The 24,239-nt window shown below is 48.1% G+C and overlaps 1 long non-coding RNA gene across 2 annotated transcripts; it reads left to right on the top strand.

The window, feature by feature from the left end:
- The first annotated feature begins 64 nt into the window (after positions 1 to 64).
- On the top strand, positions 65 to 22,495 carry LOC125774357 (uncharacterized). Of its 2 annotated transcripts, XR_007420841.1 has the most exons (5): positions 65 to 520; positions 8,641 to 9,326; positions 9,999 to 10,250; positions 18,665 to 19,364; positions 21,985 to 22,495. It is a non-coding gene; the product is annotated as an uncharacterized LOC125774357 (long non-coding RNA). The 2 variants fall into 2 exon arrangements; XR_007420842.1 differs by lacking the exons at positions 65 to 520; positions 8,641 to 9,326; positions 9,999 to 10,250 and adding an exon at positions 17,879 to 18,146 and having other exon boundaries at positions 18,385 to 19,364.
- The last annotated feature ends 1,744 nt before the right edge of the window (positions 22,496 to 24,239 follow it).

The following is a 24,239-nucleotide window of genomic DNA, read 5'->3' as shown; positions in this document are numbered from 1 at the left end:
AGGAGTCTTGGCTAAGGTGTCTTGGCTTATGTGTCTTGGCTAAGGTGTCTTGGCTAATGTGTCTTGGCGTAGGTGTCTTGGCTAATGTGTCTTGGCTAAGGTGTCTTGGCTAAGGTGTCTTGGCTAATGTGTCTTGGCTAAGGTGTCTTGGCTAAGGTGTCTTGGCTAAGGTGTCTTGGCTAATGTGTCTTGGCTAAGGTGTCTTGGCTAATGTGTCTTGGCTAAGGTGTCTTGGCTAAGGTGTCTTGGCTAAGGTGTCTCGGCTAATGTGTCTTGGCTAAGGTGTCTTGGCTAAGGTGTCTTGGCTAAGGTGTCTTGGCTAATGTGTCTTGGCTAAGGTGTCTCGGCTTATGTGTCTTGACTAAGGTGTCTTGGCTAAGGTGTCTTGGCTAAGGTGTCTTGGCTAAGGTGTCTTGGCTAATGTGTCTTGGCTAAGGTGTCTTGGCTAATGTGTCTTGGTTAAGGTGTCTTGGCTAAGGTGTCTTGGCTAAGGTGTCTTGGCTAAGGTGTCTTGGCTAAGGTGTCTTGGCTAATGTGTCTTGGCTAAGGTGTCTTGGCTAATGTGTCTTGGCTAAGGTGTCTTAGCTAAGGTGTCTTGGCTAAGGTGTCTTGGCTAAGGTGTCTTGGCTAATGTGTCTTGGCTAATGTGTCTTGGCTAAGGTGTCTTGGCTAAGGTGTCTTGGCTAAGGTGTCTTGGCTAATGTGTCTTGGCTAAGGTGTCTTGGCTAAGGTGTCTTGGCTAAGGTGTCTTGGCTAAGGTGTCTTGGCTAAGGTGTGTTGGCTAAGGTGTCTTGGCTAAGGTGTCTTGGCTAATGTGTCTTGGCTAAGGTGTCTTGGCTAAGGTGTCTTGGCTAATGTGTCTTGGCTAATGTGTCTTGGCTAAGGTGTCTTGGCTAATGTGTCTTGGCTAAGGTGTCTTGGCTAAGGTGTCTTGGCTAAGGTGTCTTGGCTAAGGTGTCTTGGCTAAGGTGTCTTGGCTAATGTGTCTTGGCTAAGGTGTCTTGGCTAATGTGTCTTGGCTAAGGTGTCTTGGCTAATGTGTCTTGGCTAAGGTGTCTTGGCTAAGGTGTCTTGGCTAAGGTGTCTTGGCTAATGTGTCTTGGCTAAGGTGTCTTGGCTAATGTGTCTTGGCTAAGGTGTCTTGGCTAAGGTGTCTTGGCTAAGGTGTCTTGGCTAAGGTGTCTTGGCTAAGGTATCTTGGCTAATGTGTCTTGGCTAAGGTGTCTTGGCTAAGGTGTCTTGGCTAATGTGTCTTGGCTAATGTGTCTTGGCTAAGGTGTCTTGGCTAAAGTGTCTTGGCTAAGGTGTCTTGGCTAAGGTGTCTTGGCTAAGGTGTCTTGGCTAAGGTGTCTTGGCTAAGGTGTCTTGGCTAATGTGTCTTGGCTAAGGTGTCTTGGCTAATGTGTCTTGGCTAAGGTGTCTTGGCTAATGTGTCTTGGCTAAGGTGTCTTGGCTAAGGTGTCTTGGCTAAGGTGTCTCGGCTTATGTGTCTGGGCTAAGGTGTCTTGGCTAAGGTGTCTTGGCTAAGGTGTCTTGGCTAAAGTGTCTTGGCTAAGGTGTCTTGGCTAATGTGTCTTGGCTAAGGTGTCTTGGCTAAGGTGTCTTGGCTAAGGTGTCTTGGCCATGGTGTCTTGGCTAAGGTGTCTCGGCTTATGTGTCTTGACTAAGGTGTCTTGGCTAAGGTGTCTTGGCTAAGGTGTCTTGGCTAAGGTGTCTTGGCTAATGTGTCTTGGCTAAGGTGTCTTGGCTAATGTGTCTTGGCTAAGGTGTCTTGGCTAAGGTGTCTTGGCTAATGTGTCTTGGCTAAGGTGTCTTGGCTAAGGTGTCTTGGCTAAGGTGTCTTGGCTAAGGTGTCTTGGCTAAGGTGTCTTGGCTAATGTGTCTTGGCTAAGGTGTCTTGGCTAAGGTGTCGTGGCTAATGTGTCTTGGCTAAGGTGTCTTGGCTAATGTGTCTTGGCTAAGTTGTCTTGGCTAAGGTGTCTTGGCTAAGGTGTCTTGGCTAAGGTGTCTTGGCTAAGGTGTCTTGGCTAATGTGTCTTGGCTAAGGTGTCTTGGCTAATGTGTCTTGGCTAAGGTGTCTTGGCTAAGGTGTCTTGGCTAATGTGTCTTGGCTAAGGTGTCTTGGCTAATGTGTCTTGGCTAAGGTGTCTTGGCTAAGGTGTCTTGGCTAAGGTGTCTTGGCCATGGTGTCTTGGCTAAGGTGTCTTGGCTAAGGTGTCTTGGCTAATGTGTCTTGGCTAATGTGTCTTGGCTAAAGTGTCTTGGCTTAGGTGTCTTGGCTAATGTGTCTTGGCTAATGTGTCTTGGCTAAGGTGTCTTGGCTAAGGTGTCTTGGCTAAGGTATCTTGGCTAATGTGTCTTGGCTAAGGTGTCTTGGCTAAGGTGTCTTGGCTAATGTGTCTTGGCTAATGTGTCTTGGCTAAGGTGTCTTGGCTAAAGTGTCTTGGCTAAGGTGTCTTGGCTAAGGTGTCTTGGCTAAGGTGTCTTGGCTAAGGTGTCTTGGCTAAGGTGTCTTGGCTAAAGTGTCTTGGCTTAGGTGTCTTGGCTAATGTGTCTTGGCTAATGTGTCTTGGCTTATGTGTCTTGGCTAAAGTGTCTTGGCTTAGGTGTCTTGGCTAATGTGTCTTGGCTAATGTGTCTTGGCTAAAGTGTCTTGGCTTAGGTGTCTTGGCTATTGTGTCTCGGCTAAGGTGTCTTGGCTAAGGTGTCTTGGCTAATGTGTCTTGGCTAAGGTGTCTTGGCTAATGTGTCTTGGCTAAGGTGTCTTGGCTAATGTGTCTTGGCTAAGGTGTCTTGGCTAAGGTGTCTTGGCTAAGGTGTCTCGGCTAATGTGTCTTGGCTAAGGTGTCTTGGCTAAGGTGTCTTGGCTAAGGTGCCTTGGCTAAGGAGTCTTGGCTAAGGTGTCTTGGCTTATGTGTCTTGGCTAAGGTGTCTTGGCTAATGTGTCTTGGCGTAGGTGTCTTGGCTAATGTGTCTTGGCTAAGGTGTCTTGGCTAAGGTGTCTTGGCTTAGGTGTCTTGGCTATTGTGTCTCGGCTAAGGTGTCTTGGCTAAGGTGTCTTGGCTAATGTGTCTTGGCTAAGGTGTCTTGGATAATGTGTCTTGGCTAAGGTGTCTTGGCTAAGGTGTCTTGGCTAAGGTGTCTTGGCTAAGGTGTCTTGGCTAATGTGTCTTGGCTAAGGTGTCTTGGCTAAGGTGTCTTGGCTAAGGTGTCTTGGCTAAGGTGTCTTGGCTAAGGTGTCTTGGCTAATGTGTCTTGGCTTAGGTGTCTTGGCCAAGGTGTCTTGGCTAATGTGTCTTGGCTAAGGTGTCTTGGCTAAGGTGTCTTGGCTAAGGTGTCTTGGCCATGGTGTCTTGGCTAAGGTGTCTCGGCTTATGTGTCTTGACTAAGGTGTCTTGGCTAAGGTGTCTTGGCTAAGGTGTCTCGGCTAATGTGTCTTGGCTAAGGTGTCTTGGCTAAGGTGTCTCGGCTAATGTGTCTTGGCTAAGGTGTCTTGGCTAAGGTGTCTTGGCTAATGTGTCTTGGCTAAGGTGTCTTGGCTAAGGTGTCTTGGCTAAGGTGCCTTGGCTAAGGAGTCTTGGCTAAGGTGTCTTGGCTTATGTGTCTTGGCTAAGGTGTCTCGGCTAATGTGTCTTGGCTAAGGTGTCTTGGCTAAGGTGTCTTGGCTAATGTGTCTTGGCTAAGGTGTCTTGGCTAAGGTGTCTTGGCTAAGGTGCCTTGGCTAAGGAGTCTTGGCTAAGGTGTCTTGGCTTATGTGTCTTGGCTAAGGTGTCTTGGCTAATGTGTCTTGGCGTAGGTGTCTTGGCTAATGTGTCTTGGCTTAGGTGTCTTGGCCAAGGTGTCTTGGCTAATGTGTCTTGGCTAAGGTGTCTTGGCTAAGGTGTCTTGGCTAAGGTGTCTTGGCCATGGTGTCTTGGCTAAGGTGTCTCGGCTTATGTGTCTTGACTAAGGTGTCTTGGCTAAGGTGTCTTGGCTAAGGTGTCTCGGCTAATGTGTCTTGGCTAAGGTGTCTTGGCTAAGGTGTCTTGGCTAAGGTGTCTTGGCTAATGTGTCTTGGCTAAGGTGTCTTGGCTAATGTGTCTTGGCTAAGGTGTCTTGGCTAAGGTGTCTTGGCTAAGGTGTCTTGGCTAATGTGTCTTGGCTAAGGTGTCTTGGCTAATGTGTCTTGGCTAAGGTGTCTTAGCTAAGGTGTCTTGGCTAAGGTGTCTTGGCTAAGGTGTCTTGGCTAATGTGTCTTGGCTAATGTGTCTTGGCTAAGGTGTCTTGGCTAAGGTGTCTTGGCTAATGTGTCTTGGCTAAGGTGTCTTGGCTAAGGTGTCTTGGCTAAGGTGTCTTGGCTAAGGTGTCTTGGCTAAGGTGTGTTGGCTAAGGTGTCTTGGCTAAGGTGTCTTGGCTAATGTGTCTTGGCTAAGGTGTCTTGGCTAAGGTGTCTTGGCTAATGTGTCTTGGCTAATGTGTCTTGGCTAAGGTGTCTTGGCTAATGTGTCTTGGCTAAGGTGTCTTGGCTAAGGTGTCTTGGCTAAGGTGTCTTGGCTAAGGTGTCTTGGCTAATGTGTCTTGGCTAAGGTGTCTTGGCTAATGTGTCTTGGCTAAGGTGTCTTGGCTAATGTGTCTTGGCTAAGGTGTCTTGGCTAAGGTGTCTTGGCTAAGGTGTCTTGGCTAATGTGTCTTGGCTAAGGTGTCTTGGCTAATGTGTCTTGGCTAAGGTGTCTTGGCTAAGGTGTCTTGGCTAAGGTGTCTTGGCTAAGGTGTCTTGGCTAAGGTATCTTGGCTAATGTGTCTTGGCTAAGGTGTCTTGGCTAAGGTGTCTTGGCTAATGTGTCTTGGCTAATGTGTCTTGGCTAAGGTGTCTTGGCTAAAGTGTCTTGGCTAAGGTGTCTTGGCTAAGGTGTCTTGGCTAAGGTGTCTTGGCTAAGGTGTCTTGGCTAAGGTGTCTTGGCTAAGGTGTCTTGGCTAAGGTGTCTTGGCTAATGTGTCTTGGCTAAGGTGTCTTGGCTAATGTGTCTTGGCTAAGGTGTCTTGGCTAATGTGTCTTGGCTAAGGTGTCTTGGCTAAGGTGTCTTGGCTAAGGTGTCTCGGCTTATGTGTCTGGGCTAAGGTGTCTTGGCTAAGGTGTCTTGGCTAAGGTGTCTTGGCTAAAGTGTCTTGGCTAAGGTGTCTTGGCTAATGTGTCTTGGCTAAGGTGTCTTGGCTAAGGTGTCTTGGCTAAGGTGTCTTGGCCATGGTGTCTTGGCTAAGGTGTCTCGGCTTATGTGTCTTGACTAAGGTGTCTTGGCTAAGGTGTCTTGGCTAAGGTGTCTTGGCTAAGGTGTCTTGGCTAATGTGTCTTGGCTAAGGTGTCTTGGCTAATGTGTCTTGGCTAAGGTGTCTTGGCTAAGGTGTCTTGGCTAAGGTATCTTGGCTAAGGTGTCTTGGCTAAGGTGTCTTGGCTAAGGTGTCTTGGCTAATGTGTCTTGGCTAAGGTGTCTTGGCTAAGGTGTCGTGGCTAATGTGTCTTGGCTAAGGTGTCTTGGCTAATGTGTCTTGGCTAAGTTGTCTTGGCTAAGGTGTCTTGGCTAAGGTGTCTTGGCTAAGGTGTCTTGGCTAAGGTGTCTTGGCTAATGTGTCTTGGCTAAGGTGTCTTGGCTAATGTGTCTTGGCTAAGGTGTCTTGGCTAAGGTGTCTTGGCTAATGTGTCTTGGCTAAGGTGTCTTGGCTAATGTGTCTTGGCTAAGGTGTCTTGGCTAAGGTGTCTTGGCTAAGGTGTCTTGGCCATGGTGTCTTGGCTAAGGTGTCTTGGCTAAGGTGTCTTGGCTAATGTGTCTTGGCTAATGTGTCTTGGCTAAAGTGTCTTGGCTTAGGTGTCTTGGCTAATGTGTCTTGGCTAATGTGTCTTGGCTAAAGTGTCTTGGCTTAGGTGTCTTGGCTATTGTGTCTCGGCTAAGGTGTCTTGGCTAAGGTGTCTTGGCTAATGTGTCTTGGCTAAGGTGTCTTGGCTAATGTGTCTTGGCTAAGGTGTCTTGGCTAAGGTGTCTTGGCTAAGGTGTCTTGGCTAAGGTGTCTTGGCTAAGGTGTCTTGGCTAATGTGTCTTGGCTAAGGTGTCTTGGCTAATGTGTCTTGGCTAAGGTGTCTTGGCTAAGGTGTCTTGGCTAAGGTGTCTTGGCTAAGGTGTCTTGGCTAATGTGTCTTGGCTAAGGTGTCTTGGCTAAGGTGTCTTGGCTAATGTGTCTTGGCTAAGGTGTCTTGGCTAAGGTGTCTTGGCTAAGGTGTCTTGGCTAATGTGTCTTGGCTAAGGTGTCTTGGCTAAGGTGTCTTGGCTAATGTGTCTTGGCTAAGGTGTCTTGGCTAAGGTGTCTTGGCTAATGTGTCTTGGCTTATGTGTCTTGGCTAAGGTGTCTTGGCTAATGTGTCTTGGCTAAGGTGTCTTGGCTAAGGTGTCTTGGCTAAGGTGTCTTGGCTAAGGTGTCTTGGCTAATGTGTCTTGGCTAAGGTGTCTTGGCTAATGTGTCTTGGCTAAGGTGTCTTGGCTAATGTGTCTTGGCTAAGGTGTCTTGGCTAAGGTGTCTTGGCTAAGGTGTCTTGGCTAATGTGTCTTGGCTAAGGTGTCTTGGCTAATGTGTCTTGGCTAAGGTGTCTTGGCTAAGGTGTCTTGGCTAAGGTGTCTTGGCTAATGTGTCTTGGCTAAGGTGTCTTGGCTAATGTGTCTTGGCTAAGGTGTCTTGGCTAAGGTGTCTTGGCTAATGTGTCTTGGCTTATGTGTCTTGGCTAAGGTGTCTTGGCTAAAGTGTCTTGGCTAAGGTGTCTTGGCTAAGGTGTCTTGGCTAAGGTGTCTTGGCTAAGGTGTCTTGGCTAATGTGTCTTGGCTAAGGTGTCTTGGCTAATGTGTCTTGGCTAAGGTGTCTTGGCTAATGTGTCTTGGCTAAGGTGTCTTGGCTAAGGTGTCTTGGCTAAGGTGTCTCGGCTAATGTGTCTGGGCTAAGGTGTCTTGGCTAAGGTGTCTTGGCTAAGGTGTCTTGGCTAATGTGTCTTGGCTAAGGTGTCTTGGCTAATGTGTCTTGGCTAAGGTGTCTTGGCTAAGGTGTCTTGGCTAAGGTGTCTTGGCCATGGTGTCTTGGCTAAGGTGTCTCGGCTTATGTGTCTTGACTAAGGTGTCTTGGCTAAGGTGTCTTGGCTAAGGTGTCTTGGCTAAGGTGTCTTGGCTAATGTGTCTTGGCTAAGGTGTCTTGGCTAATGTGTCTTGGCTAAGGTGTCTTGGCTAAGGTGTCTTGGCTAATGTGTCTTGGCTAAGGTGTCTTGGCTAAGGTGTCTTGGCTAAGGTGTCTTGGCTAAGGTGTCTTGGCTAAGGTGTCTTGGCTAATGTGTCTTGGCTAAGGTGTCTTGGCTAAGGTGTCTTGGCTAATGTGTCTTGGCTAAGGTGTCTTGGCTAATGTGTCTTGGCTAAGGTGTCTTGGCTAAGGTGTCTTGGCTAAGGTGTCTTGGCTAAGGTGTCTTGGCTAAGGTGTCTTGGCTAATGTGTCTTGGCTAAGGTGTCTTGGCTAATGTGTCTTGGCTAAGGTGTCTTGGCTAATGTGTCTTGGCTAAGGTGTCTTGGCTAAGGTGTCTTGGCTAAGGTGTCTCGGCTAATGTGTCTTGGCTAAGGTGTCTTGGCTAATGTGTCTTGGCTAAGGTGTCTTGGCTAAGGTGTCTTGGCTAAGGTGTCTTGGCTAAGGTGTCTTGGCTAAGGTGTCTTGGCTAATGTGTCTTGGCTAAGGTGTCTTGGCTAAGGTGTCTTGGCTAAGGTGTCTTGGCTAATGTGTCTTGGCTAAGGTGTCTTGGCTAATGTGTCTTGGCTAAGGTGTCTTGGCTAAGGTGTCTTGGCTAAGGTGTCTTGGCTAAGGTGTCTTGGCTAAGGTGTCTTGGCTAATGTGTCTTGGCTAAGGTGTCTTGGCTAATGTGTCTTGGCTAAGGTGTCTTGGCTAATGTGTCTTGGCTAAGGTGTCTTGGCTAAGGTGTCTTGGCTAAGGTGTCTTGGCTAATGTGTCTTGGCTAAGGTGTCTTGGCTAATGTGTCTTGGCTAAGGTGTCTTGGCTAAGGTGTCTTGGCTAAGGTGTCTTGGCCATGGTGTCTTGGCTAAGGTGTCTCGGCTTATGTGTCTTGACTAAGGTGTCTTGGCTAAGGTGTCTTGGCTAAGGTGTCTTGGCTAATGTGTCTTGGCTAATGTGTCTTGGCTAAGGTGTCTTGGCTAATGTGTCTTGGCTAAGGTGTCTTGGCTAAGGTGTCTTGGCTAAGGTGTCTTGGCTAAGGTGTCTTGGCTAATGTGTCTTGGCTAAGGTGTCTTGGCTAAGGTGTCTTGGCTAAGGTGTCTCGGCTAATGTGTCTGGGCTAAGGTGTCTTGGCTAATGTGTCTTGGCTAATGTGTCTTGGCTAAGGTGTCTTGGCTAATGTGTCTTGGCTAAGGTGTCTTGGCTAATGTGTCTTGGCTAAGGTGTCTTGGCTAAGGTGTCTTGGCTAAGGTGTCTTGGCCATGGTGTCTTGGCTAAGGTGTCTCGGCTTATGTGTCTTGACTAAGGTGTCTTGGCTAAGGTGTCTTGGCTAAGGTGTCTTGGCTAAGGTGTCTCGGCTAATGTGTCTTGGCTAAGGTATCTTGGCTAAGGTGTCTCGGCTAATGTGTCTTGGCTAAGGTGTCTTGGCTAATGTGTCTTGGCTAATGTGTCTTGGCTAAGGTGTCTTGGCTTATGTGTCTTGGCTAAGGTGTCTTGGCTAAGGTGTCTTGGCTAAGGTGTCTTGGCTAAGGTGTCTTGGCTAAGGTGTCTTGGCTAATGTGTCTTGGCTAAGGTGTCTTGGCTAATGTGTCTTGGCTAAGGTGTCTTGGCTAATGTGTCTTGGCTAAGGTGTCTTGGCTAAGGTGTCTTGGCTAAGGTGTCTTGGCTAATGTGTCTTGGCTAAGGTGTCTTGGCTAATGTGTCTTGGCTAAGGTGTCTTGGCTAAGGTGTCTTGGCTAAGGTGTCTTGGCTAAGGTGTCTTGGCTAAGGTGTCTTGGCTAAGGTGTCTTGGCTAAGGTGTCTTGGCTAATGTGTCTTGGCTAATGTGTCTTGGCTAAGGTGTCTTGGCTAATGTGTCTTGGCTAAGGTGTCTTGGCTAAGGTGTCTTGGCTAAGGTGTCTTGGCTAATGTGTCTTGGCTAAGGTGTCTTGGCTAATGTGTCTTGGCTAAGATGTCTTGGCTAAGGTGTCTTGGCTAAGGTGTCTTGGCTAAGGTGTCTTGGCTAAGGTGTCTTGGCTAATGTGTCTTGGCTAAGGTGTCTTGGCTAAGGTGTCTTGGCTAATGTGTCTTGGCTAATGTGTCTTGGCTAAGGTGTCTTGGCTAAGGTGTCTTGGCTAAGGTGTCTTGGCTAATGTGTCTTGGCTAAGGTGTCTTGGCTAATGTGTCTTGGCTAAGGTGTCTTGGCTAATGTGTCTCGGCTAATGTGTCTGGGCTAAGGTGTCTTGGCTAAGGTGTCTCGGCTAATGTGTCTTGGCTAAGGTGTCTTGGCTAAGGTGTCTCGGCTAATGTGTCTTGGCTAAGGTGTCTTGGCTAATGTGTCTTGGCTTAGGTGTCTTGGCTAAGGTGTCTTGGCTAAGGTGTCTTGGCTAAGGTGTCTTGGCTAAGGTGTCTTGGCTAAGGTGTCTTGGCTAAGGTGTCTTGGCTAATGTGTCTTGGCTAAGGTGTCTTGGCTAATGTGTCTTGGCTAATGTGTCTGGGCTAAGGTGTCTTGGCTAAGGTGTCTCGGCTAATGTGTCTTGGCTAAGGTGTCTTGGCTAAGGTGTCTTGGCTAAGGTGTCTTGGCTAAGGTGTCTCGGCTAAGGTGTCTTGGCTAAGGTGTCTTGGCTAAGGTGTCTTGGCTAAGGTGTCTTGGCTAAGGTGTCTTGGCTAATGTGTCTTGGCTAATGTGTCTTGGCTAATGTGTCTTGGCTAAGGTGTCTTGGCTAATGTGTCTTGGCTTAGGTGTCTTGGCTAAGGTGTCTCGGCCAATGTGTCTGGGCTAAGGTGTCTTGGCTAAGGTGTCTCGGCTAATGTGTCTTGGCTAATGTGTCTTGGCTAAGGTGTCTTGGCTAAGGTGTCTTGGCTAAGGTGTCTTGGCTAATGTGTCTTGGCTAAGGTGTCTTGGCTAAGGTGTCTTGGCTAAGGTGTCTTGGCTAAGGTGTCTTGGCTAATGTGTCTTGGCTAAGGTGTCTTGGCTAATGTGTCTTGGCTAAGGTGTCTTGGCTAATGTGTCTTGGCTAAGGTGTCTTGGCTAATGTGTCTCGGCTAAGGTGTCTTGGCTAAGGTGTCTTGGCTAAGGTGTCTTGGCTAAGGTGTCTTGGCTAAGGTGTCTTGGCTAAGGTGTCTTGGCTAATGTGTCTTGGCTAAGGTGTCTTGGCTAATGTGTCTTGGCTAAGGTGTCTTGGCTAATGTGTCTTGGCTAAGGTGTCTTGGCTAAGGTGTCTTGGCTAAGGTATCTCGGCTAATGTGTCTTGGCTAAGGTGTCTTGGCTAAGGTGTCTCGGCTAATGTGTCTTGGCTAAGGTGTCTTGGCTAATGTGTCTTGGCTAAGGTGTCTTGGCTAATGTGTCTTGGCTAATGTGTCTTGGCTAAGGTGTCTTGGCTTATGTGTCTTGGCTAAGGTGTCTTGGCTAAGGTGTCTCGGCTAAGGTGTCTTGGCTAAGGTGTCTTGGCTAAGGTGTCTTGGCTAAGGTGTCTCGGCTAAGGTGTCTTGGCTAAGGTGTCTTGGCTAAGGTGTCTTGGCTAAGGTGTCTTGGCTAATGTGTCTTGGCTAAGGTGTCTTGGCTAATGTGTCTTGGCTAAGGTGTCTTGGCTAATGTGTCTTGGCTAAGGTGTCTTGGCTAATGTGTCTTGGCTAAGGTGTCTTGGCTAATGTGTCTTGGCTAAGGTGTCTTGGCTAAGGTGTCTCGGCTAATGTGTCTGGGCTAAGGTGTCTTGGCTAAGGTGTCTCGGCTAATGTGTCTTGGCTAAGGTGTCTTGGCTAAGGTGTCTCGGCTAATGTGTCTTGGCTAAGGTGTCTTGGCTAATGTGTCTTGGCTAAGGTGTCTTGGCTAAGGTGTCTTGGCTAAGGTGTCTTGGCTAAGGTGTCTTGGCTAAGGTGTCTTGGCTAATGTGTCTTGGCTAATGTGTCTTGGCTAATGTGTCTGGGCTAAGGTGTCTTGGCTAAGGTGTCTCGGCTAATGTGTCTTGGCTAAGGTGTCTCGGCTAATGTGTCTTGGCTAAGGTGTCTTGGCTAAGGTGTCTTGGCTAAGGTGTCTGGGCTAAGGTGTCTTGGCTAAGGTGTCTCGGCTAATGTGTCTTGGCTAAGGTGTCTTGGCTAAGGTGTCTTGGCTAAGGTGTCTTGGCTAAGGTGTCTTGGCTAAGGTGTCTTGGCTAAGGTGTCTTGGCTAAGGTGTCTTGGCTAAGGTGTCTTGGCTAATGTGTCTTGGCTAAGGTGTCTTGGCTAATGTGTCTTGGCTAAGGTGTCTTGGCTAATGTGTCTTGGCTAAGGTGTCTTGGCTAAGGTGTCTCGGCTAATGTGTCTGGGCTAAGGTGTCTTGGCTAAGGTGTCTCGGCTAATGTGTCTTGGCTAATGTGTCTCGGCTAAGGTGTCTTGGCTAAGGTGTCTTGGCTAAGGTGTCTTGGCTAAGGTGTCTTGGCTAATGTGTCTTGGCTAAGGTGTCTTGGCTAATGTGTCTTGGCTAAGGTGTCTTGGCTAATGTGTCTTGGCTAAGGTGTCTTGGCTAATGTGTCTTGGCTAAGGTGTCTTGGCTAAGGTGTCTTGGCTAAGGTGTCTCGGCTAATGTGTCTTGGCTAAGGTGTCTTGGCTAAGGTGTCTCGGCTAATGTGTCTTGGCTAAGGTGTCTTGGCTAATGTGTCTTGGCTAAGGTGTCTTGGCTAATGTGTCTTGGCTAATGTGTCTTGGCTAAGGTGTCTTAGCTAAGGTGTCTCGGCTAATGTGTCTTGGCTAAGGTGTCTTGGCTAAGGTGTCTTGGCTAATGTGTCTTGGCTAAGGTGTCTTGGCTAAGGTGTCTTGGCTAAGGTGTCTTGGCTAAGGTGTCTTGGCTAAGGTGTCTTGGCTAATGTGTCTTGGCTAAGGTGTCTTGGCTAAGGTGTCTTGGCTAATGTGTCTTGGCTAAGGTGTCTTGGCTAATGTGTCTTGGCTAAGGTGTCTTGGCTAATGTGTCTTGGCTAAGGTGTCTTGGCTAAGGTGTCTTGGCTAAGGTGTCTTGGCTGATGTGTCTTGGCTAAGGTGTCTTGGCTAAGGTGTCTTGGCTAAGGTGTCTTGGGTAATGTGTCTTGGCTAAGGTGTCTTGGCTAAGGTGTCTTGGCTAAGGTGTCTTGGCTAAGGTGTCTTGGCTAATGTGTCTTGGCTAAGGTGTCTTAGCTAAGGTGTCTCGGCTAAGGTGTCTCGGCTAATGTGTCTTGGCTAAGGTGTCTTGGCTAATGTGTCTTGGCTAAGGTGTCTTAGCTAAGGTGTCTTGGCTAAGGTGTCTTGGCTAATGTGTCTTGGCTAAGGTGTCTTGGCTAATGTGTCTTGGCTAAGGTGTCTTGGCTAAGGTGTCTTGGCTAATGTGTCTTGGCTAAGGTGTCTTGGCTAAGGTGTCTTGGCTAAGGTGTCTTGGCTAATGTGTCTTGGCTAAGGTGTCTTGGCTAAGGTGTCTTGGCTAAGGTGTCTTGGCTAAGGTGTCTTGGCTAAGGTGTCTTGGCTAATGTGTCTTGGCTAAGGTGTCTTGGCTAAGGTGTCTTGGCTAATGTGTCTTGGCTAAGGTGTCTTGGCTAAGGTGTCTTGGCTAATGTGTCTTGGCTAAGGTGTCTTGGCTAATGTGTCTTGGCTAAGGTGTCTTGGCTAAGGTGTCTTGGCTAATGTGTCTTGGCTAAGGTGTCTTGGCTAAGGTGTCTTGGCTAAGGTGTCTTGGCTAATGTGTCTTGGCTAAGGTGTCTTGGCTAAGGTGTCTTGGCTAAGGTGTCTTGGCTAATGTGTCTTGGCTAAGGTGTCTTGGCTAATGTGTCTTGGCTAAGGTGTCTTGGCTAAGGTGTCTCGGCTAATGTGTCTTGGCTAAGGTGTCTTGGCTAAGGTGTCTTGGCTAATGTGTCTTGGCTAAGGTGTCTTGGCTAAGGTGTCTTGGCTAAGGTGCCTTGGCTAATGTGTCTTGGCTAAGGTGTCTTGGCTAATGTGTCTTGGCTAAGGTGTCTTGGCTAAGGTGTCTCGGCTAATGTGTCTTGGCTAAGGTGTCTTGGCTAATGTGTCTTGGCTAAGGTGTCTTGGCTAATGTGTCTTGGCTAATGTGTCTTGGCTAAGGTGTCTTAGCTAAGGTGTCTCGGCTAATGTGTCTTGGCTAAGGTGTCTTGGCTAAGGTGTCTTGGCTAAGGTGTCTTGGCTAAGGTGTCTTGGCTAAGGTGTCTTGGCTAAGGTGTCTTGGCTAAGGTGTCTTGGCTAATGTGTCTTGGCTAAGGTGTCTTGGCTAAGGTGTCTTGGCTAATGTGTCTTGGCTAAGGTGTCTTGGCTAAGGTGTCTTGGCTAATGTGTCTTGGCTAAGGTGTCTTGGCTAATGTGTCTTGGCTAAGGTGTCTTGGCTAAGGTGTCTTGGCTAATGTGTCTTGGCTAAGGTGTCTTGGCTAAGGTGTCTTGGCTAAGGTGTCTTGGGTAATGTGTCTTGGCTAAGGTGTCTTGGCTAATGTGTCTTGGCTAAGGTGTCTTGGCTAAGGTGTCTCGGCTGATGTGTCTTGGCTAAGGTGTCTTGGCTAAGGTGTCTTGGCTAATGTGTCTTGGCTAAGGTGTCTTGGCCAAGGTGTCTTGGCTAATGTGTCTTGGCTAAGGTGTCTTGGCTAAGGTGTCTTGGCTAAGGTGTCTTGGGTAATGTGTCTTGGCTAAGGTGTCTTGGCTAATGTGTCTTGGCTAAGGTGTCTTGGCTAAGGTGTCTCGGCTAATGTGTCTTGGCTAAGGTGTCTTGGCTAAGGTGTCTTGGCTAAGGTGTCTTGGCTAATGTGTCTTGGCTAAGGTGTCTTGGCTAAGGTGTCTTGGCTAATGTGTCTTGGCTAAGGTGTCTTGGCTAAGGTGTCTTGGCTAAGGTGTCTTGGCTGATGTGTCTTGGCTAAGGTGTCTTGGCTAATGTGTCTTGGCTAAGGTGTCTTGGCTAAGGTGTCTTGGCTAAGGTGTCTTGGCTAATGTGTCTTGGCTAAGGTGTCTTGGCTAATGTGTCTTGGCTAAGGTGTCTTGGCTAAGGTGTCTTGGCGTAGGTGTCTTGGCTAATGTGTCTTGGCTAAGGTGTCTTGGCTAAGGTGTCTTGGCTAAGGTGTCTTGGCTAAGGTGTCTTGGCTAAGGTGTCTTGGCTAAGGTGTCTTGGCTAAGGTGTCTCGGCTAATGTGTCTTGGCTAAGGTGTCTTGGCTAAGGTGTCTTGGCTAATGTGTCTTGGCTAAGGTGTCTTGGCTAAGGTGTCTTGGCGTAGGTGTCTTGGCTAATGTGTCTTGGCTAATGTGTCTTGGCTAAAGTGTCTTGGCTTAGGTGTCTTGGCTAATGTGTCTCGGCTAAGGTGTCTTGGCTAAGGTGTCTTGGATAAGGTGTCTTGGCTAAGGTGTCTTGACTAAGGTGTCTTGGCTAATGTGTCTTGGCTAAGGTGTCTTGGCTAAGGTGTCTTGGCTAAGGTGTCTTGGCTAAGGTGTCTTGGCTAAGGTGTCTCGGCTAATGTGTCTTGGCTAAGGTGTCTTGGCTAAGGTGTCTTGGCTAATGTGTCTTGGCTAAGGTGTCTTGGCTAAGGTGTCTTGGCTAAGGTGTCTTGGCGTAGGTGTCTTGGCTAATGTGTCTTGGCTAAGGTGTCTTGGCTAAGGTGTCTTGGCTAATGTGTCTTGGCTAAGGTGTCTTGGCCAAGGTGTCTTGGCTAATGTGTCTTGGCTAAGGTGTCTTGGCTAAGGTGTCTTGGCTAAGGTGTCTTGGCCATGGTGTCTTGGCTAAGGTGTCTCGGCTTATGTGTCTTGACTAAGGTGTCTTGGCTAAGGTGTCTTGGCTAAGGTGTCTTGGCTAAGGTGTCTTGGCTAATGTGTCTTGGCTAAGGTGTCTTGGCTAATGTGTCTTGGCTAAGGTGTCTTGGCTAAGGTGTCTTGGCTAAGGTGTCTTGGCTAAGGTGTCTTGGCGCAGGTGTCTTGGCTAATGTGTCTTGGCTAAGGTGTCTTGGCTAAGGTGTCTTGGCTAATGTGTCTTGGCTAAGGTGTCTTGGCTAAGGTGTCTTGGCTAAGGTGTCTTGGCTAATGTGTCTTGGCTAAGGTGTCTTGGCTAATGTGTCTTGGCTAAGGTGTCTTGGCTAAGGTGTCTTGGCTAAGGTGTCTCGGCTAATGTGTCTGGGCTAAGGTGTCTTGGCTAAGGTGTCTTGGCTAATGTGTCTTGGCTAAGGTGTCTTGGCTAATGTGTCTTGGCTAAGGTGTCTTGGCTAAGGTGTCTTGGCTAAGGTGTCTCGGCTAATGTGTCTTGGCTAAGGTGTCTTGGCTAAGGTGTCTCGGCTAATGTGTCTTGGCTAAGGTGTCTTGGCTAATGTGTCTTTTCTAAGGTGTCTTGGCTAATGTGTCTTGGCTAATGTGTCTTGGCTAAGGTGTCTTGGCTAAGGTGTCTCGGCTAATGTGTCTTGGCTAAGGTGTCTTGGCTAAGGTGTCTTGGCTAATGTGTCTTGGCTAAGGTGTCTTGGCTAAGGTGTCTTGGCTAAGGTGTCTTGGCTAAGGTGTCTTGGCTAATGTGTCTTGGCTAAGGTGTCTTGGCTAAGGTGTCTTGGCTAATGTGTCTTGGCTAAGGTGTCTTGGCTAAGGTGTCTTGGCTAATGTGTCTTGGCTAAGGTGTCTTGGCTAATGTGTCTTGGCTAAGGTGTCTTGGCTAAGGTGTCTTGGCTAATGTGTCTTGGCTAAGGTGTCTTGGCTAAGGTGTCTTGGCTAAGGTGTCTTGGGTAATGTGTCTTGGCTAAGGTGTCTTGGCTAAGGTGTCTTGGCTAAGGTGTCTTGGCGTAGGTGTCTTGGCTAATGTGTCTTGGCTAAGGTGTCTTGGCTAAGGTGTCTTGGCTAATGTGTCTTGGCTAATGTGTCTTGGCCAAGGTGTCTTGGCTAATGTGTCTTGGCTAAGGTGTCTTGGCTAAGGTGTCTTGGCTAAGGTGTCTTGGCCATGGTGTCTTGGCTAAGGTGTCTCGGCTTATGTGTCTTGACTAAGGTGTCTTGGCTAAGGTGTCTTGGCTAAGGTGTCTTGGCTAAGGTGTCTTGGCTAAGGTGTCTTGGCTAATGTGTCTTGGCTAAGGTGTCTTGGCTAATGTGTCTTGGCTAAGGTGTCTTGGCTAAGGTGTCTTGGCTAAGGTGTCTTGGCGTAGGTGTCTTGGCTAATGTGTCTTGGCTAAGGTGTCTTGGCTAAGGTGTCTTGGCTAATGTGTCTTGGCTAAGGTGTCTTGGCTAAGGTGTCTTGGCTAAGGTGTCTTGGCTAATGTGTCTTGGCTAAGGTGTCTTGGCTAATGTGTCTTGGCTAAGGTGTCTTGGCTAAGGTGTCTTGGCTAAGGTGTCTCGGCTAATGTGTCTGGGCTAAGGTGTCTTGGCTAAGGTGTCTTGGCTAAGGTGTCTTGGCTAATGTGTCTTGGCTAAGGTGTCTTGGCTAATGTGTCTTGGCTAAGGTGTCTTGGCTAAGGTGTCTTGGCTAAGGTGTCTCGGCTAATGTGTCTTGGCTAAGGTGTCTTGGCTAAGGTGTCTCGGCTAATGTGTCTTGGCTAAGGTGTCTTGGCTAATGTGTCTTGGCTAAGGTGTCTTGGCTAATGTGTCTTGGCTAATGTGTCTTGGCTAAGGTGTCTTGGCTAAGGTGTCTCGGCTAATGTGTCTTGGCTAAGGTGTCTTGGCTAAGGTGTCTTGGCTAATGTGTCTTGGCTAAGGTGTCTTGGCTAAGGTGTCTTGGCTAAGGTGTCTTGGCTAATGTGTCTTGGCTAATGTGTCTTGGCTAAGGTGTCTTGGCGTAGGTGTCTTGGCTAATGTGTCTTGGCTAAGGTGTCTTGGCTAAGGTGTCTTGGCTAATGTGTCTTGGCTAAGGTGTCTTGGCTAAGGTGTCTTGGCTAAGGTGTCTTGGCTAATGTGTCTTGGCTAAGGTGTCTTGGCTAATGTGTCTTGGCTAAGGTGTCTTGGCTAAGGTGTCTTGGCTAAGGTGTCTTGGCTAAGGTGTCTTGGCTAAGGTGTCTTGGCTAATGTGTCTTGGCTAAGGTGTCTTGGCTAAGGTGTCTTGGCTAATGTGTCTTGGCTAAGGTGTCTTGGCTAAGGTGTCTTGGCTAATGTGTCTTGGCTAAGGTGTCTTGGCTAATGTGTCTTGGCTAAGGTGTCTTGGCTAAGGTGTCTTGGCTAATGTGTCTTGGCTAAGGTGTCTTGGCTAAGGTGTCTTGGCTAAGGTGTCTTGGGTAATGTGTCTTGGCTAAGGTGTCTTGGCTAATGTGTCTTGGCTAAGGTGTCTTGGCTAAGGTGTCTCGGCTAATGTGTCTTGGCTAAGGTGTCTTGGCTAAGGTGTCTTGGCTAATGTGTCTTGGCTAAGGTGTCTTGGCTAAGGTGTCTTGGCTAAGGTGCCTTGGCTAAGGAGTCTTGGCTAAGGTGTCTTGGCTTATGTGTCTTGGCTAAGGTGTCTTGGCTAATGTGTCTTGGCTAAGGTGTCTTGGCTAATGTGTCTTGGCTAATGTGTCTTGGCTAAGGTGTCTTGGCTAAGGTGTCTTGGCTAAGGTGTCTCGGCTAATGTGTCTTGGCTAAGGTGTCTTGGCTAAGGTGTCTTGGCTAATGTGTCTTGGCTAAGGTGTCTTGGCTAAGGTGTCTTGGCTAAGGTGTCTCGGCTAATGTGTCTTGGCTAAGGTGTCTTGGCTAAGGTGTCTCGGCTAATGTGTCTTGGCTAATGTGTCTTGACTAAGGTGTCTTGGCTAAGGTGTCTTGGCTAAGGTGTCTTGGCTAATGTGTCTTGGCTAAGGTGTCTTGGCTAAGGTGTCTTGGCTAAGGTGTCTTGGCTAAGGTGTCTTGGCTAAGGTGTCTTGGCTAAGGTGTCTTGGCTAAGGTGTCTTGGCTAATGTGTCTCGGCTAAGGTGTCTCGGCTAAAGTGTCTTGGCTAATGTGTCTCGGCTAAGGTGTCTTGGCTAATGTGTCTTGGCTAAGGTGTCTTGGCTTAGGTGTCTTGGCTAAGGTGTCTTGGCTAATGTGTCTTGGCTAAGGTGTCTTGGCTAATGTGTCTCGGCTAAGGTGTCTTGGCTAAGGTGTCTTGGCTAATGTGTCTTGGCTAAGGTGTCTTGGCTAAGGTGTCTTTGCTAATGTGTCTTGGCTAAAGTGTCTTGGCTTAGGTGTCTTGGCTAATGTGTCTCGGCTAAGGTGTCTTGGCTAATGTGTCTTGGCTAATGTGTCTTGGCTAAAGTGTCTTGGCTAATGTGTCTTGGTTAAGGTGTCTTGGCTAAGGTGTATTGGCTAAGGTGTCTTGGCTAATGTGTCTCGGCTAAGGTGTCTTGGCTAAGGTGTCTTGGCTAAGGTGTCTTGGCTAAGGTGTCTTGGCTAAGGTGTATTGGCTAAGGTGTCTTGGCTAAGGTGTCTTGGCTAATGTGTCTTGGCTAAGGTGTCTCGGCTAAGGTGTCTTGGCTAATGTGTCTTGGCTAAGGTGTCTTGGCTAAGGTGTCTTGGCTAAGGTGTCTTGGCTAAGGTGTCTTGGCTAAGGTGTCTTGGCTAATGTGTCTCGGCTAAGGTGTCTCGGCTAAGGTGTCTTGGCTAATGTGTCTTGGCTAAGGTGTCTTGGCTAAGGTGTCTTGGCTAATGTGTCTTGGCTAAGGTGTCTTGGCTAAGGTGTCTTGGCTAAAGTGTCTTGGCTAATGTGTCTTGGCTAAGGTGTCTTGGCTAAGGTGTCTTGGCTAAGGTGTCTTGGCTAAGGTGTCTTGGCTAATGTGTCTTGGCTAATGTGTCTTGGTTAAGGTGTCCTGGCTAATGTGTCTTGGCTAAAGTGTCTTGGCTAATGTGTCTTGGCTAATGTGTCTTGGCTAAGGTGTCTTGGCTAAGGTGTCTTGGCTAAGGTGTCTTGGCTAATGTGTCTTGGCTAAGGTGTCTTGGCTAATGTGTCTTGGCTAAGGTGTCTTGGCTAAGGTGTCTTGGCTAAGGTGTCTTGGCTAATGTGTCTTGGCTAAGGTGTCTTGGCTAATGTGTCTTGGCTAATGTGTCTTGGCTAAGGTGTCTTGGCTAATGTGTCTCGGCTAATGTGTCTTGGCGAAGGTGTCTTGGCTAAGGTGTCTTGGCTAATGTGTCTTGGCTAAGGTGTCTTGGCTAAGGTGTCTTGGCTAAGGTGTCTTGGCTAAGGTGTATCGGCTAAGGTGTCTTGGCTAAGGTGTCTTGGCTAAGGTGTCTTGGCTAATGTGTCTCGGCTAAGGTGTCATGGCTAATGTGTCTTGGCTAAGGTGTCTTGGCTAAGGTGTCTTGGCTAAGGTGTCTTGGCTAAGGTGTCTTGGCTAAGGTGTCTTGGCTAATGTGTCTCGGCTAAGGTGTCTTGGCTAAGGTGTCTTGGCTAATGTGTCTTGGCTAAGGTGTCTTGGCTAAGGTGTCTTGGCTAATGTGTCTCGGCTAAGGTGTCTTGGCTTATGTGTCTTGGCTAAGGTGTCTTGGCTAATGTGTCTTGGCTAATGTGTCTTGGCTAAGGTGTCTGGGCCAAGGTGTCTTGGCTAAGGTGTCTTGGCTAAGGTGTCTTGGCTAAGGTGTCTTGGCTAAGGTGTCTTGGCTAAGGTGTCTTGGCTAAGGTGTCTTGGCTAATGTGTCTCGGCTAAGGTGTCTTGGCTAATGTGTCTTGGCTAAGGTGTCTTGGCTAAGGTGTCTTGGCTAAGGTGTCTTTTTGCTAAGGTGTCTTGGCTAAGGTGTCTTGGCTAATGTGTCTCGGCTAAGGTGTCTTGGCTATTGTGTCTTGGCTAAGGTGTCTTGGCTAATGTGTCTTGGCTAAGGTGTCTTGGCTAATGTGTATTGGCTTATGTGTCTTGGCTAAGGTGTCTTGGCTAAGGTGTCTTGGCTAATGTGTCTCGGCTAAAGTGTCTTGGCTAAGGTGTCTTGGCTAAGGTGTCTTGGCTAAGGTGTCTTGGCTAAGGTGTCTTGGCTAAGGTGTCTTGGCTAAGGTGTCTTGGCTAATGTGTCTTGGCTAAGGTGTCTTGGCTAAGGTGTCTTGGCTAAGGTGTCTTGGCTAAGGTGTCTTGGCTAAGGTGTCTTGGCTAAGGTGTCTTGGCTAATGTGTCTTGGCTAAGGTGTCTTGGCTAAGGTGTCTTGGCTAAGGTGTCTTGGCTAATGTGTCTTGGCTAAGGTGTCTTGGCTAAGGTGTCTTGGCTAAGGTGTCTTGGCTAAGGTGTCTTGGCTAATGTGTCTTGGCTAAGGTGTCTTGGCTAATGTGTCTCGGCTAAGGTGTCTTGGCTAAGGTGTCTTGGCTAATGTGTCTTGGCTAAGGTGTCTTGGCTAAGGTGTCTTGGCTAAGGTGTCTTGGCTAAGGTGTCTTGGCTAAGGTGTCTTGGCTAAGGTGTCTTGGCTAATGTGTCTTGGCTAAGGTGTCTTGGCTAAGGTGTCTTGGCTAAGGTGTCTTGGCTAATGTGTCTTGGCTAAGGTGTCTTGGCTAAGGTGTCTTGGCTAAGGTGTCTTGGCTAAGGTGTCTTGGCTAATGTGTCTCGGCTAAGGTGTCTTGGCTAATGTGTCTTGGCTAAGGTGTCTTGGCTAAGGTGTCTTGGCTAAGGTGTCTTGGCTAAGGTGTCTTGGCTAAGGTGTCTTGGCTAATGTGTCTTGGCTAAGGTGTCTTGGCTAAGGTGTCTTGGCTAATGTGTCTCGGCTAATGTGTCTTGGCTAAGGTGTCTTGGCTAATGTGTCTTGGCTAATGTGTCTTGGCTAAGGTGTCTTGGCTAATGTGTCGCGGCTAATGTGTCTTGGCTAAGGTGTCTTGGCTAATGTGTCTCGGCTAATGTGTCTTGGCTAAGGTGTCTTGGCTAAGGTGTCTTGGCTAAGGTGTCTTGGCTAAGGTGTCTTGGCTAAGGTGTCTTGGCTAAGGTGTCTTGGCTACGGTGTCTTGGCTAAGGTGTCTTGGCTAATGTGTCTTGGCTAAGGTGTCTTGGCTAAGGTGTCTTGGCTAAGGTGTCTTGGCTAAGGTGTCTTGGCTAATGTGTCTCGGCTAAGGTGTCTTGGCTAATGTGTCTTGGCTAAGGTGTCTTGGCTAAGGTGTCTTGGCTAAGGTGTCTTGGCTAATGTGTCTTGGCTAAGGTGTCTTGGCTAAGGTGTCTTGGCTAAGGTGTCTTGGCTAAGGTGTCTTGGCTAAGGTGTCTTGGCTAATGTGTCTCGGCTAATGTGTCTTGGCTAAGGTGTCTTGGCTAAGGTGTCTTGGCTAATGTGTCTTGGCTAATGTGTCTTGGCTAAGGTGTCTTGGCTAAGGTGTCTTGGCTAAGGTGTCTTGGCTAAGGTGTCTTGGCTAAGGTGTCTTGGCTAAGGTGTCTTGGCTAATGTGTCTTGGCTAAGGTGTCTTGGCTAAGGTGTCTTGGCTAATGTGTCTCGGCTAATGTGTCTTGGCTAAGGTGTCTTGGCTAATGTGTCTTGGCTAAGGTGTCTTGGCTAATGTGTCTCGGCTAATGTGTCTTGGCTAAGGTGTCTTGGCTAATGTGTCTTGGCTAAGGTGTCTTGGCTAAGGTGTCTTGGCTAAGGTGTCTTGGCTAATGTGTCTTGGCTAATGTGTCTTGGCTAATGTGTCTTGGCTAATGTGTCTCGGCTAAGGTGTCTTGGTTAAGGTGTCTTGGCTAAGGTGTCTTGGCTAAGGTGTCTTGGCTAAGGAGTCTTGGCTAAGGTGTCTTGGCTAATGTATCTTTGCTAATATGTCGTGGCTAATGTGTCTTGGCTAATGTGTCTCGGCTAATGTGTCTTGGCTAATGTGTCTTGGCTAAGGTGTCTTGGCTAATGTGTCTCGGCTAAGGTGTCTTGGCTAAGGTGTCTTGGCTAAGGTGTCTTGGCTAAGGTGTCTTGGCTAAGGTGTATTGGCTAAGGTGTCTTGGCTAATGTGTCTTGGCTAAGGTGTCTTGGCTAATGTGTCTTGGCTAAGGTGTCTTGGCTAAGGTGTCTTGGCTAAGGTGTCTTGGCTAATGTGTCTCGGCTAAGGTGTCTCGGCTAAGGTGTCTTGGCTAATGTGTCTTGGCTAATGTGTCTTGGCTAAGGTGTCTTGGCTAAGGTGTCTTGGCTAAGGTGTCTTGGCTAATGTGTCTTGGCTAATGTGTCTTGGCTAAGGTGTCTTGGCTAAGGTGTCTTGGCTAATGTGTCTTGGCTAAAGTGTCTTGGCTAAGGTGTCTTGGCTAATGTGTCTTGGCTAAGGTGTCTTGGCTAATGTGTCTCGGCTAATGTGTCTTGGCTAAGGTGTCTTGGCTAATGTGTCTCGGCTAATGTGTCTTGGCTAATGTGTCTTGGCTAAGGTGTCTTGGCTAATGTGTCTTGGCTAAGGTGTCTTGGCTAAGGTGTCTTGGATAATGTGTCTTGGCTAAGGTGTCTTGGCTAAGGTGTCTTGGCTAAGGTGTCTTGGCTAAGGTGTCTTGGCTAAAGTGTCTTGGCTAATGTGTCTCGGCTAAGGTGTCTTGGCTAAGGTGTCTTGGCTAATGTGTCTTGGCTTATGTGTCTCGGCTAAGGTGTCTTGGCTAATGTGTCTTGGCTAAGGTGTCTTGGCTAAAGTGTCTTGGCTAATGTGTCTCGGCTAATGTGTCTTGGCTAAGGTGTCTTGGCTAAAGTGTCTTGGCTAATGTGTCTCGGCTAATGTGTCTTGGCTAAGGTGTCTTGGCTAAGGTGTCTTGGATAATGTGTCTTGGCTAAGGTGTCTTGGCTAATGTGTCTCGGCTAAGGTGTCTTGGCTAAAGTGTATTGGCTAATGTGTCTCGGCTAAGGTGTCTTGGCTAAGGTGTCTTGGCTAAGGTGTCTTGGCTAAGGTGTCTTGGCTAAGGTGTCTTGGCTAATGTGTCTCGGCTAATGTGTCTTGGCTAAGGTGTCTTGGCTAATGTGTCTTGGCTAAGGTGTCTTGGCTAATGTGTGTAGGCTAATGTGTCTTGGCTAAGGTGTCTTGGCTAAAGTGTCTTGGCTAATGTGTCTTGGCTAAGGTGTCTTGGCTAAGGTGTCTTGGCTAAGGTGTCTTGGCTAATGTGTCTTGGCTAATGTGTCTTGGTTAAGGTGTCCTGGCTAATGTGTCTTGGCTAAAGTGTCTTGGCTAATGTGTCTTGGCTAATGTGTCTTGGCTAAGGTGTCTTGGCTAAGGTGTCTTGGCTAAGGTGTCTTGGCTAATGTGTCTTGGCTAAGGTGTCTTGGCTAATGTGTCTTGGCTAAGGTGTCTTGCCTAATGTGCCTTGGCTAAGGTGTCTTGGCTAAGGTGTCTTGGCTAATGTGTGTAGGCTAATGTGTCTTGGCTAATGTGTCTTGGCTAATGTGTCTTGGCTAATGTGTCTTGGCTAAGGTGTCTTGGCTAATGTGTCCTGGCTAATGTGTCTTGGCTAAGGTGTCTTGGCTAATGTGTCTTGGCTAATGTGTCTTGGCTAAGGTGTCCTGGCTAATGTGTCTTGGCTAAAGTGTCTTGGCAAATGTGTCTTGGCTAATGTGTCTTGGCTTAGCTGTCTTGGCTAAGGTGTCTTGGCTAATGTGTCTTGGCTAATGTGTCTTGGCTATGGTGTCTTGGCTAAGGTGTCTTGGCTAAGGTGTCTTGGCTAATGTGTCTTGGCTAATGTGTCTCGGCTAATGTGTCTTGGCTAAGGTGTCTTGGCTAATGTGTCTCGGCTAATGTGTCTTGGCTAAGGTGTCTTGGCTAAGGTGTCTTGGCTAAGGTGTCTTGGCTAATGTGTCTTGGCTAATGTATCTCGGCTATGGTGTCTTGGCTAAGGTGTCTTGCCTAATGTACCTTGGCTAAGGTCTCTTGGCTAAGATGTCTTGGCTTATGTTTCTCGGCTAATGTGTCTTGGCTAATGTGTCTCGGCTAATGTGTCTTGGCTGAGGTGTCTTGGCTAAGGTGTCTTGGCTAAGGTGTCTTGGCTATGGTGTCTTGGCTAAGGTGTCTTGCCTAATGTGCCTTGGCTAAGGTCTCTTGACTAAGGTGTCTTGGCTAATGTGTGTAGGCTAATGTGTCTTGGCTAAGGTGTCCTGGCTAATGTGTCTTGGCTAATGTGTCTTGGCTAATGTGTCTTGGCTATGGTGTCTTGGCTAAGGTGTCTTGGCTAAGGTGTCTTGGCTAATGTGTCTTGGCTAAGGTGTCTTGCCTAATGTGCCTTGGCTAAGGTCTCTTGCCTAAGGTGTCTTGGCTAATG

The sequence above is a fragment of the Anopheles funestus genome, unplaced genomic scaffold (assembly GCF_943734845.2).
Source record: "Anopheles funestus unplaced genomic scaffold, idAnoFuneDA-416_04 scaffold_75_ctg1, whole genome shotgun sequence".
Taxonomy (NCBI): domain Eukaryota; kingdom Metazoa; phylum Arthropoda; class Insecta; order Diptera; family Culicidae; genus Anopheles; species Anopheles funestus.
This window is presented reverse-complemented; position numbering and strand designations above follow the sequence as displayed.